General features: G+C 33.9%; 1 long non-coding RNA gene across 1 annotated transcript; it reads right to left on the bottom strand.

Moving 5' to 3' along the window:
• Nucleotides 1-1,011: 1,011 nt before the first annotated feature.
• On the bottom strand, nt 1,012-2,814 carry LOC145118968 (uncharacterized). The gene is made up of 2 exons (XR_013713569.1): nt 2,308-2,814; nt 1,012-1,414 (listed from the first exon to the last, which is right to left on the bottom strand). It is a non-coding gene; the product is annotated as an uncharacterized LOC145118968 (long non-coding RNA).
• Between the last annotated feature and the right edge of the window lie 10,159 nt (nt 2,815-12,973).

Here is a 12,973-nt window from a genome sequence, read left to right on the forward strand (position 1 = left end):
GAAAAAAAAGAATGAAGAAATTGGTTTGGAATAACCCACCCAAGAATGGGATGATAAGAGAGATCGTTGGTTTAAGGATAATCTAACCAACCTGTTTTTGAAGGAAGAGACTCGATTAGGCCTGGATCGAGCTCCTCTTTGATACCATAATAAATCATGCAACCATACTGTTGATTTAGTAGCACACCAGAAAGATTGAGAGAAAACGCTACATTATTTTTATTCATCATATTGATCTGATTCTAAAAGAACAGGAAAGAAATATTTATACTAAAAAAGCTAGGGTCGGCTAACCCTATAACAAAACTAATAAAGTTGTATACCCCTCCAGCCTAAATAAGGAAACAAATAAGAAAATTAAACTCATAAATCTTCACAATTCATAATATGTAAAAATAAATTTCAAAAGACAACTAGGCGAACAAAGCGTTTGAAGTGTGTTAGCGGACGATTCCCGATTGATGTGATTCGATTGTTTTCACGAAAGTATCCAGACTTCGTGATAGTGAAATTTCGGGAATTGAACCAAATACTAGACTGTTACCTGGTCCGTAAAATGTTAGCATATTCACCAAACGAGTTGTGTAGTTATGTGAACGAATCGTTTGAAGATTCGTTAACAAGAAAGCTAGTATCATACTAATTTTTGAGTTTTCAGACAAAATTAGTTAGCTCTAGAATCAAGTATTAGATCATATCACGACTGAGGGGAAATAGTTCGTAGTTGAAAATTTATCGTTTACGACACCTAATGCGGCAATTTAAGTTTCATTATTTGTGTCGTTAGGCGGCTAATGTATGCGTTTTCTTCGAAGGTTCATAACTTTTACATACAAACTCTGTTTTCAATGCATTGAAAGACACCCTTTCCTTATTTTCTCAAATGCACCTGCAAAAGGAGGATGCAAAGTGTATGAATCTCATGAGCTCAAATCAATATCTACACATTTTTGCAATAATAACGAAATGAATACAAATCATGGCGTTTGCTGACAACCAAACCACAACAAATGCCTAAGAAAGAAAGATAAAACATCAAAAACAGAACATAGTTGCAATGTAACACAAAAGAAAATTAAAACAACAGAACAACATACATATACATGTTGTAAAGAGATCCAAGACACGGTTCAAATATAGTTCTGCATATTCATAAATCCAGGCAAATGATTCTATACAAGTGTCAGTCAGCTACACTAAGAATGGAAGATCAGGTTGCTTTGCATACCAAATTTTCCTAATCCAAGAAAACCATCAGTAGAGAAGTTAGGACTGCAGAGAAGACCCGATATTTATATTAATCTCACTAGATTGTTATCACAACTCTGTAGAAAAATGGGCAAATTATGTGGTCATGGCCTTGGTAGAGGTGGGGGTGTCAACTTTCAAATTCGTGTTGCCAAACGCTTTTGAACTGCAACAGTAGAAAAAGAAAAGATAGGTTATGTAAGAAATCAACAAAAAGACGAAAAGGAGCACAAAAAAAGAGACAACTATAATACAGTGTATTATGTGTATTCAAGAAATATTAGACAATGTTCAAGTTACTGCTACGTCATATATATATCTCTAATCACATTAACAAGTGATCAAGATACTCTTGTTTTCATTATTAACCAAGCCACTCTCATATCATCTTATATCACTCTACAATATCAATGAAGCATGAATATCATGTAAAAGTCTTTTCATGCCTGCAGTTGCACAGACAACTTAATCTAGATCCTTCATCCTTTTATCAAGAAGTGTGATTCTATAACAACTACAATGGAAAACAGTTATCTGATCATGATTTGTCTTATAATTGTTAACATGACACCAGTGACATATATGGCACATAGTTCACAAGTACAAACAAAAACAGAGGATGTTACAAACTTTAACCAAGCAATTTCTTAATGTCCTTTTAACAACCAAGCACCATCATCTTCATAACTCATACACTAATTAATGGGTCGAATCAAAGCCTTAAATAGCATATAGTCCAAAATAACCTCAAAACAAGGTGAATGGGGATGTTTTCAAGTCCTGCCACTCAAACTCATACTTCCACAAAAAAAAAAAAAAAAAAAAAAAAAAAAAAAAGAGCATTATCAACATAAATCACAATCCAAGCCATAAGGCAATCTACAACATCAAAGGGCTGATGGTTCATATAAAAATCTATAATACCTCAGGAAAGAGTGATCTAATTACATGCTCAGGCTAGGTATATTCTACTTAAATCAAGGAACAAGTATGAAAATATCAAAAACAGAATAAAGATGTCAAAGACATCGCCATAATGCACAAACAACCGACTCTTACCAATTGAACAATGATGGCATAAACAGAACCAGGACGAATGGCAGAAATGAAATGCTCTGATGCAGAAGCCAGGCCATATAAGATGAGACAGATAAGGGCTACATTGACGAACCCAGGGTGCGTTTTAAAAGGAAAATCAGATCCCTGAGATTTCATGTCCGCAAAAGCATATAAACTAGTAATTATAAAGCTGTTTGCGGGTAATAGTTGATCAACAGACCACTGAAAATATTTGGTAATTTACGGATGCGAGCAATCTGATTGGACAAAAACGACATGGCGACACTGAATATGTCCTTGTCGGTTGTCGGCTTCTGCTCGGCTTCTCCCGCTTCTTCGTCGACATGGAAGAAGGCGTACCTAGTATCTACTATGAGAAACTTGGATTTGTGAAGAAATCGGATTTTCTTTTATAACGTCTGATTCTGATAAGAGATAAATTACAACGAATGGTTGATGTTCCTTTATCCGTGTTTGGGCTGTGTCTAAAATAATGACATCGTAATGTTCCTTTATCTTTGTTTGGGCGCCTCTAGATAACGACTTGTATATTTGTAATGTTCCTTTATCCGTGTTTGGTCTGTGTCTAAAGATAATGACAATGACTTGTAATCTTCCTTTATCTTTTGTTTGGGCTGTATATAAAGATAATGATTTGAAATTTTAAGTTTTGTATATATTTAGGTACTAAGTTTATTATTATCTTTTATCTATTATTATTGAATTGTTTAAAAAATATTATTAAGATCGGCTATTGAAGTTTTATGTATACATTGAGTCACTAAATTTTTTTTTTTTTTTTTTTTTACAAATTTAGTCACTATTTTTTTGTATAAATTTAGTCATTAACATTTTTTTCCATACATATTTTACAATTAATCTTAAATAAAGTATTTTACAAATAAATATGTATTTTTTTTGCATGTTAATACATATTTTAACATATAATATGTATTTTTTACATTTAAAACTCAAATCCCTATATATAAATACATATTGATGGAAAAGGCTACCAGATGGTTGTGCTTTTGTCGATGGTGATGTAGTGGTTGGATTGATGAAGATGAACACGGGTGTAACAGGTGGATTTGTGGTGGGTTCGAGATGGATAATGGTGTATATATGGTAATTTGGTGTTGGTGTTAGGTTAAGATGATGGTGTACGAAGGTTGTGATGGTTTTGATTTAGGGTTGTGTGAAAATGGTAGCTTGATGAAGATGATGGTCCAAGGTAGAGAAGATGATGAATAGTATTTTGTGGTGTTCTGTGGTGGTAAATTTGGTGTCCTAATGATGGAGGTGGCAATTGTGTAGGGCCTTCAATATTTCACCGGTTTTATGCTACCTTCAACCACTGTTGTTCCATGTTCTCAACACCAACGTCGCCTCCGACGTGCTTAGTAGAAACAAATCAGACCTTCATATCATTTTCATATTCTCCCATATCTGATCTTGCATAGGATGATGAATGTGTTCTTGGATTAAAAAAATCCACATGGATGACATGCCAATTCCATGTGGACGCGACATGTACATGTCATTATGGCTACAATGCCATCTGCAAGTCAGCATGTGTAACATCCGAAAAATCATGAGTAAAATTTTCATTTTTAAGTCAACCAAAAACCATAAATTATACATCTTAAACCATCCTAAAGTATGTCAAAGTGAAATTAGTTATCAAAGTACAATCCCAAAATCATAAAAATGTTGGACACGGGTGGATGCACTGTGATCAGGTCGGGCCATTCCCTTTCGAATAGGATGTACCTAAACCATAAAATTAAACCCTAAGCACAAAGCTTAGTGAGCTCCAAAAAAATACCACATACCATACAAGTAATGGGCCTTACCCAATGAGTATAACGGGACTCACCCTAATTCGCATAACGGGACCCACAACATACAAAACATGCAAGTATCACACAGACAAGTAGCATCCTACAAACATAATCCATTGGGCCGACATTGGTGCATACGACCCATGGGTACAATGAAGAGACTCAGCTCAGTCCGATGGTAAACAGTCACACACAAGTTGTTGCTATAATGGCTCCTTACACTGAACACATTCAAACCAACCCTAATCATTATTTAGGGTAATAATCCACAAATAAAGGCCCAAATCATAATCCTTCTTACAAAGGGTAAAAGACCCTTTTACCCTTCCTACTTTGGGCCCAACTAACCATGGCCCAAGGCCCAAACTGACCCAAGGCCCAAAAATGGCCCAAAAGGGTTTCATGTGAATATGTCGTGCGTACATGATGCGTACGCCAAGCGTACTGGATCTACACTAAAAGAGAACATAACCTCATCCCGTTACGTCATGCATATCAGGAGGGTATGCCTAGCGTACTCATCAGACGTCCTTTTCATGTCATTAAGCTCTTAATGCTTAAAGACCTTTAGTCCAACTAAGAGATCTAAACCTAAAGGACGTCTTAACTGATAAAGTCGAAAACCTGATGCCTTTGCATGGCTCAAAGAGGCCCAAAATCAAATTCTAACCTTCTAACTTCATATTAAGAACAACAACTCATGCATGGATGAACCAAAACCATAAATATACGATTTTTATGCACAAAGGACCTTAGAAACATCAAAGAAGGTTATCCTAAACTTTCGGAGTAACATCAACTCACAAGAATCAACCCATGGGACCAAAATATACTAAAAGCCTAAGCTAAACTAGATCTAAGCAATGAATCATAAAGGTTTAGTCTTTATACCTCCAGAAGGATGATCAAGATAAATAAGGTTTGGATCTACAAGCACCAAGCCAATCAATACTTCTCCAATGAGTTCCTTCTCATTCAATATGCACCAAAACACACCAAATTACTCAAAGTCTCAAGAATCTCGCAAATGAGGGCTAGGGTTTCGAGGGGACTGAATGAGAGGATAGAGGTTGAGGATAAGGTTAGCCTCCAAGGAGATAATGAGGTTTTATAGGGTCCAAATGCATGTTTTAATGCACTAGTTTTACATTTATAATTCCTAGTCTATCATACCTAAAGCAACACCTTACTGGCAATGAACCTGATCGAGTATAGTATAGTTTCATAAGTAAGGGCGTCGAGCTTAAGGGGAACGATATTGAATTAACATTAGAAGTGTTGATTATAGTCTACATTAAATAAACAAAAGCAACAAGGGGGGTTGATTATAAAACTCAATTAAATTAACAGCTATGCTAACACGATAAACTCTTTGGAAACGAATCATTTCAGGTACTTCTGTTTAGATTGGATTACATCTTATAACCATGGATAATTACTTTAGTGCGATGATTTCTTATTCATTATTCACTGATTCCTAAATTGATTCGTGTGATTGGTCCATACACAAATACTAATCAGTCTAAGGACTTTTAATTTTGTCGCCATGTCATTAATTATCCCTAAATTCATTGTTCAATTTGTATCATGCAAGATTTGATTTTTATCAATCCTAAAGATTATCATAATTAAATCATGGTAAGAATGGCCATCTAAAACATGCACACAAATTAAAGTTCATAACTTTATTAACCTAATCCTAGGTTTTGATCCAACGCTAGTCACAATTATTTTATTGTAATATAACAACTATGATTGAAGAAAATATAATTAGATTGGTCTTATAATCACATAGACCCAAAAATAAGTAATAAAGTAACGATATTTAACACATATGGATCTTCAATCAAACCTGACACAATAAATTATTTAAGAATAAATTATCCAAATAGCAAATTAATCCAAAATATCAATTATTCATTTAACTTAAACACAAAGCAAAAGGTTTTAACACCCTAATTTAGAAAGTAAAAACACTGATAGAAACAATAGAAACTGCAAACCGAATGATTCCTGTGATGAATCAACTCTAGAATCCTTCAGATATTCGCTCCATATCATCTTAACAACCATATGGCCGCCTTCTAGACTCTGAAAATCACAGCTCTGAAGTTTCTTATCACACGAAGTGGATTATCAAATCTGTCATTACGGTGAAATTTCAGATGTTGTTAGCAATCTAACTTATCTTACTTTTATTGTTAAGCTAACAAGATCCATTGATATTAACTTATTATTCCGCAACTTATTATCTTGTTACTCATTCTTATCAAAAAATTTCTCTCAATAGGATGACAAATGGGTCATGGGTCTTGTTCATTGGGGTGGTAGTGGCTTATAGTGTCATGTTAAGACCAATGGATGACAAATGGGTCATGGGTCTTGTGCATTGGGTGGTAGTGGCTTATAGTGCCATGTTAAGACCAATGGATGACAAATGGGTCATGGGTCATGTGCATTGGGTGGTAGTTGCTTATAGTGTCATGTTAAGACCAATAAATCACAAATGGGTCATGGGCCGTGTGTGTTGGATGGTAGTGGCTTATAGTGTCATCTTAATAACAATGGATGAAAATGGGTCATGAGTCGTGTGCATTGGGTAGTAGTGGCTTATTGTATCATGTTAAGACCAATGGATGACAAATGGGTCATGGGTCGTGTGCATTGGGTGGTAGTGTCTTATAGTGTCATGTTAAGACCAATGAATCATAAATGGGTCATGGGTCGTGTGCATTGGGTGGTAGTGGCATATAGTGTCATGTTAAGACCAATGCATGACAAATGGGCCATGGGTCTTGTGCATTGGGTAGTAGTGGCTTATACTGCTATGTTAAGACCAATGCATGACAAATAGGTCATGGGTTGTGTGCATTGGGTGGTAGTGGCTTATAGTGTCATTTAAGACCAATGGATGATAAATGGGTCATGGGTCGTGTGCATTGGGTGGTGGTGGCTTATAGTGTCATTTTAAAACCAATGGATGACAAATTGTAACGCCCGCAGATTCGGGCTAGACAATTTAGAGACAATAAACGTTAAAAATGAGTTTTTGATAGAAGATTGTCTAGGATAAATAATCTGAACCAAAGTAATAGTAGGGTCAACAATTGTAACCAATTTGACGTAATAAAGAAGATTTATATGATTATTATGTGTTTCATGATTATTATAATATAATAAAATAGGAAAAAATAGTCGAATCGTCCGTAAATCGTAAAAATAAGTGCGCCAAAACACACACACACACACACACACACACACACATATATATATATATATATATATATATATATATATATATATATATATATATATATATATATAAAGTACACGTCTTCCCGATACCGAAAATATAAATTTCGTAGAAATCCGACTCTGTATGAATTAGATATGATTTTTATAAGATATAAAACTCAATCGAGCACAACGAATGTATGATGTAAAAAACTACGAAGAGAATGGTTGACTTTTTCTAAAACCACCAAAAAGAAAATGATAGCTCTCTTTAAAATAAGAATTTTGATAAAAAGAATGCCAAAAAAGGAGTCCGTACGAGAGAGTTATGATTTTAGCAAAATCATTTAATTTTATAAAAATATGGACGAAAAATTAAGTCAAAATTAGCTGACGGGGTCTAAGCGAAAGTTTTAGATCCCATCGATAGCTACGGGTGGATATAAAGAACGTGAAAAACGGAGTTCATATGAACAAGTTATAATTTATAATAGCAAAGTTACGTATTAAAATAAAGTATAAATTATATATACGTATACATATATATACATATGTATATATCATTAGAAAGGTATTGACGATGCGGTCGTTATAAGACTAGTGTTGAGTACTTTCGATATTAGTTTAGTACAAATATCGTTAAATCTATTTAAAATATTAGTATAAAGGGGTGTTTAGTCGTTTAAATAACTATAAGGTCATTAAGTAACTATAGAGGGTAGTTTTTGAAAATTCAATTACTATAAACAAGAGGCTCTATGCCCTTATATTTCTTGCACAATTTTCTTGATTCAAGAGTCTTTCTCTTCTTATCCCTCGAGCATTTCGGTCCCTCGTGATTCGACTTCTCTTTCTGTAGTTTTAGTATCTTGAGGTGAGCGTTGAAGCACTACAAGAATCTTTTTAGAAAGATTCAGCGACGAAGTTCTGCCCGCCCAAAGTCTGGTTTCTCGCGAAACCACCTGTAAGTAGAGTTATGCTTACCGTGCTTTAAGTATAGCTTATGTTTAAGTTCATTATCGTTATTATGAACCTATAAACAATATATACACTAAATATTATAAAATATAAAGTATTGTTATAATATCTTTTAACTACTTGCGGTACGAGAAATCTTGTTTGAAGGGCCACATAAGGTTGTTGGATTTCAGAACAGCTTTTATGCCAAAATGGTCCTGCCCTCCGGTGTTTCATGTCTGGCCCCTATCTATAGATAGTAGTTGAAAAGTATTATTTAACACTTATAAAACAATATCGCTCGTAAATCTAGACTAATAGTTAGTCGCAATAAAAATTAGACTAAATTCTAGTGGTAATGATACTAGGTTTCGTCGAAGGAAAATAAAATTGTTAGAAGCGAAGCGCTGCCCGAATTTGTAGTCATCACTTTAACAAGTGAGTGCATAGTCTCTTTCATGAACATGATTTTAATACAAGTATTGATTAAAGTATTAAATATATGTTTGTGTGTGAAATATTTGTTATTTCCTGAAATACGTGTTAAGAGCATATCTGATAATACATGATGATTTAGGATACAGAATAAACCTAAATTAATTGGGATGAATATCGGGTAGTATCTCCTTATGAGTACGAGTGAGATATACATAGAGGGTCGAACATTAAAATTTATCATTGATCCGAGATCATTGATTCATTCGTCCTTAGTCCGAGAGTATGGGAGGACGTAGTTATTTGTCATTAATCCGAGAGCATGGATTAGACATAGTCATTTGTCCCTAGTCCGAGAGTATGGAGTGGACATAGGCATTTATCATTCATCCGAGAGCATGGATTAAGACATACCTAATCCGTGAGTATGGATTAAGTAAAGCTGTTAATTTTAGTTTCGCGAGTATGGATATTGCGTTGTGAGGATCGACGGGGTGGGGTAAAGTTGTTTATATGAGGTGAATTGTATATTACGAGTTCTAATATATATATATATATATATATATATATATATATATATATATATATATATATATATAACATTGTGGGATTCAAATCCCTATGTACTCACCCGGTTTCCCAACCTGACCCACTAAGCTTATTTGTATCACAGGTATCGATGAGAAGATACATTACACTGAGAGATTAATGGAGATGTAATTCATTAGTGTAAATGAATGTAAGTTATGTTTATGCTTATGTTTCGGTATTGAAGATGACATCCCAATCTTTTAATACAAATAAAATACATTTCTTCGGAAATGCTTTGATACTATATTTATCATGTTTTTCTGGGATAAAATTTCGCAATATTATTCTTCAAAAGAATACTATGATTTTAAAATAAAGCATAAACAAATAGGTCTTTTCTAGCCGTGAAATTGGGGATGTCACAGTTGGTATCGGAGCATTAGTTTAAGCAAACTAGGAATTTTAGGAAATTTCTAGACATAAACTTAGAAATGTTAAGCGTTGATTGTGAGATGAGTGTCTTCTATATTTAGGAAGTATGCCTAAATAGACACGAGCACTAGCTTATTTTAGGAAAGATGCCTAAATTGCTTTTTTGTGCTAAATAACTTATGATGCTTTATGATGTCATTATTTGATCGGATCTATGGTCTGTTGCCGACCGGATCTGGAAATTTTATGTGTTCAGATTTCTAAACGTTTAATTATGGTATTAGAACTGACATGTAACTTTTGGAGTAATAAGGAGGATTGTACGTCTAAACCTTCTCTCTATATATTCTCACCCCGATACACTAAACACATGATTCCGTGAATATATTGTCTTGGTGAAGACTCGTAGCGAATTGAGTAAATGGAGGAAAGGAGAAGGCCTACGATAGTGAATGATACCTATCAGAAGATATCGTAAGAGAGGTATCTTGCTTTTAGAATACGTCTAAATAGATAATACGTCTGGTACGGAAGAAGTACACTTTCGATTAGCAGAAAGAAAGAATTTTTGGTATAATCCATAGAGTTATCCCATGGTCTGGAATTTCCACTACCAACCGAGTTGAAGCAGAATTGATGATTGAAGATACGCACGGAAGAATTCCTAGTAGAGTTTAGGGATATTTTTATGATTATTTGAACACATTCATATGTGTTAAATCGTTTTGTGATTTTAGGAAATAAGAACTTGTTGATTGCGAGACAATACTTGGGACAAGTATGAGTAGGTGTGAAAGGTAGTAGAGGCCTATACTACCGGAAACACAGGACTCGCACTTGGATTAGGGAAAGTCACAAGGTTACCAAGCCACTAGTAATTGATTATGTTTTGTTCATGTCTGTCGTTACCATCGATTCGGTAATGAACAAGAAAATGATTGTTATTCCAACCCTAGTGGTCATATCATATCGATTCCGACTAAGATATGTATTCTACGTGGTTCAGAGAACCAAGTTCGATGTAGCATCTGACTTAAGCCATAATATTGAAGTAAAATATAATCGAAGCGATCAATAGAAGTATCGCGATCGCCGTGAAAGTAAGAAGCTTGTAGCTAGAAGTTTTACATGCTAGAATGTGATTATACCACATTACAACATGAAGGAAGGTATCTTCCATTCTGGAATCTAACTCAAAAAGACCTGAGTCTAAGCGTTGCATCATACGACGATATGTCATTAGAATATGTCGCATCAGTCTGTTACGGTAATCTAAGTAAAGATCTTATCTTAAGTTAAGTATTTTAAGAAGAAGTAGGAGTCTTCAATACGAATCGATTTTGTGACTCGAAGGTTACGATTGAAAGTCCAACATAGGATAAACAGTGGGTGCAAGATTGCACACCGCCAGCAGTCAATGAGTCCTAGAGTTAGATACTCATTTGAAAGGACATAAGAGTTACGATTACAACCTAGGATGGAATGGAAACGTACATAGTCATTATACAAGCCATGTTTTGTTGATGATTCTGGGACGTAATCATCCTAAGGAGAGATAATTGTAACGCCCACAGATTCGGGCCAGACAATTTAGAGACAATATACGTTAAACATGACTTTTTGATAGAAGATTATCTAGGATAAATAATCTTAACCAAATTAATAGTTAGGGTCAACAATTGTAATCTATTTGACGTAATAAAGAAGAATTATATGAATATTTTGTGTTTCATGATTATTATAATATAATAAAATAGGAAAATCAACTGAATCGTCCGTAAATCGTAAAAATAAGTGCTGCGAAAACATATATATATATATATATATATATATATATATATATATATATATGTTTAGAAAGTACACGTCTTCCCGATCCCGAAAATATAAATTTTGTATAAATCTGACTCCGTATGAATTAGATATGATTTTTAAAAGATATATAAAACTCAGCCGTGCACAACGAATGTATGACGTAAAAAGCTACAAAGAGAATAGTTGACTTTTAGCTAAAACCACCAAAAAGAAAATCGTAGTACTGTTTAAAATAAGAATTTTGAGAAAAAGAATGCCAAAATCGGAGTCTGTACGAGAGAGTTATGATTTTAGCAAAATCATTTAATTTTATAAAAATATAGACAAAAAATAAAGTAAACATTAGCCGATGGAGTCTAAACAAAAGTTATAGATCTCGTCGATAACTACGCGTGGATATAAAAAACGTCAAAAACGGAGTTCTTATGAATGAGTTATAATTTATAATAGCATATTTACGTATTAAAATAAAGTATAAATCATATATATATATATATATATATATATATATATATATATATATATATATGTATGTATATATATACATATGTATATATCATTAGAAATGTATCGACGATGCGGTCGTTATAAGACTAGTGTTGAGTACTTTCGATATTAGTTTAATACAAATATCGTTAAATCTATTTAAAATAGTAGTATAAATGGGTGTTTATTCGTTTAAATAACTATACGGTCATTAAGTAACTATAGATGGTAGTTTTTGAAAATTCAATTGCTATAAATAAGAGGCTTTATGCCCTCATATTTCTTGCGCCATTTTCTTGATTCAAGAGTCTTTCTCTTCTTATCCCCCGAGCATTTCGGTCCCTCGTGATTCGACTTCTCTTTCTGTAGTTTTAGTATAGTAAGTTGAGAGCTGAAGCGCTACAAGAATCTTTTTAGAAAGATTCAGCGACGAAGTTCTGCTCGCGTAAAGTCCGGTTTCTCGCTAAACCACCTGTAAGTAGAGTTATGCTTAGCGTGCTTTAAGTATAGCTTTTGTTTAAGTTTATTATCGTTATTATGAACCTATAAACAATATATGCACTAAGTATTATAAAATATAAAGTATTATTATAATATTTTTTAACTACTCGCGGTACGGGAAATCTTGTTTGAATGGCCACATAGGGTTGTTGGATTTTAGAACAACTTTTATGCCAAAATGGGCCTGCCCTCCGGTGTTTCATGTCTGGCCCCTGTCTGTAGATAGTAGATGAAAAATATTGTTTAACACTTATTAAACAATATCGCTCGTAAATCTAGACTAATAATTATTCACAATAAATATTAGACTAAAATCTAGTGGTAATGATACTAGGTTTCGTCGAAGTAAAATAAAATTGTTAGAAGGGAAGCGCTATACGAGTTTGGAGTCATCACTTTAACAAGTGAGTGCATAGTCCCTTTCAAGAACATGA

Source organism: Lactuca virosa, chromosome 6 (assembly GCF_052849685.1).
Source record: "Lactuca virosa cultivar CGN04683 chromosome 6, Lactuca_virosa_CGN04683_v6, whole genome shotgun sequence".
Taxonomy (NCBI): Eukaryota; Viridiplantae; Streptophyta; class Magnoliopsida; order Asterales; family Asteraceae; genus Lactuca; species Lactuca virosa.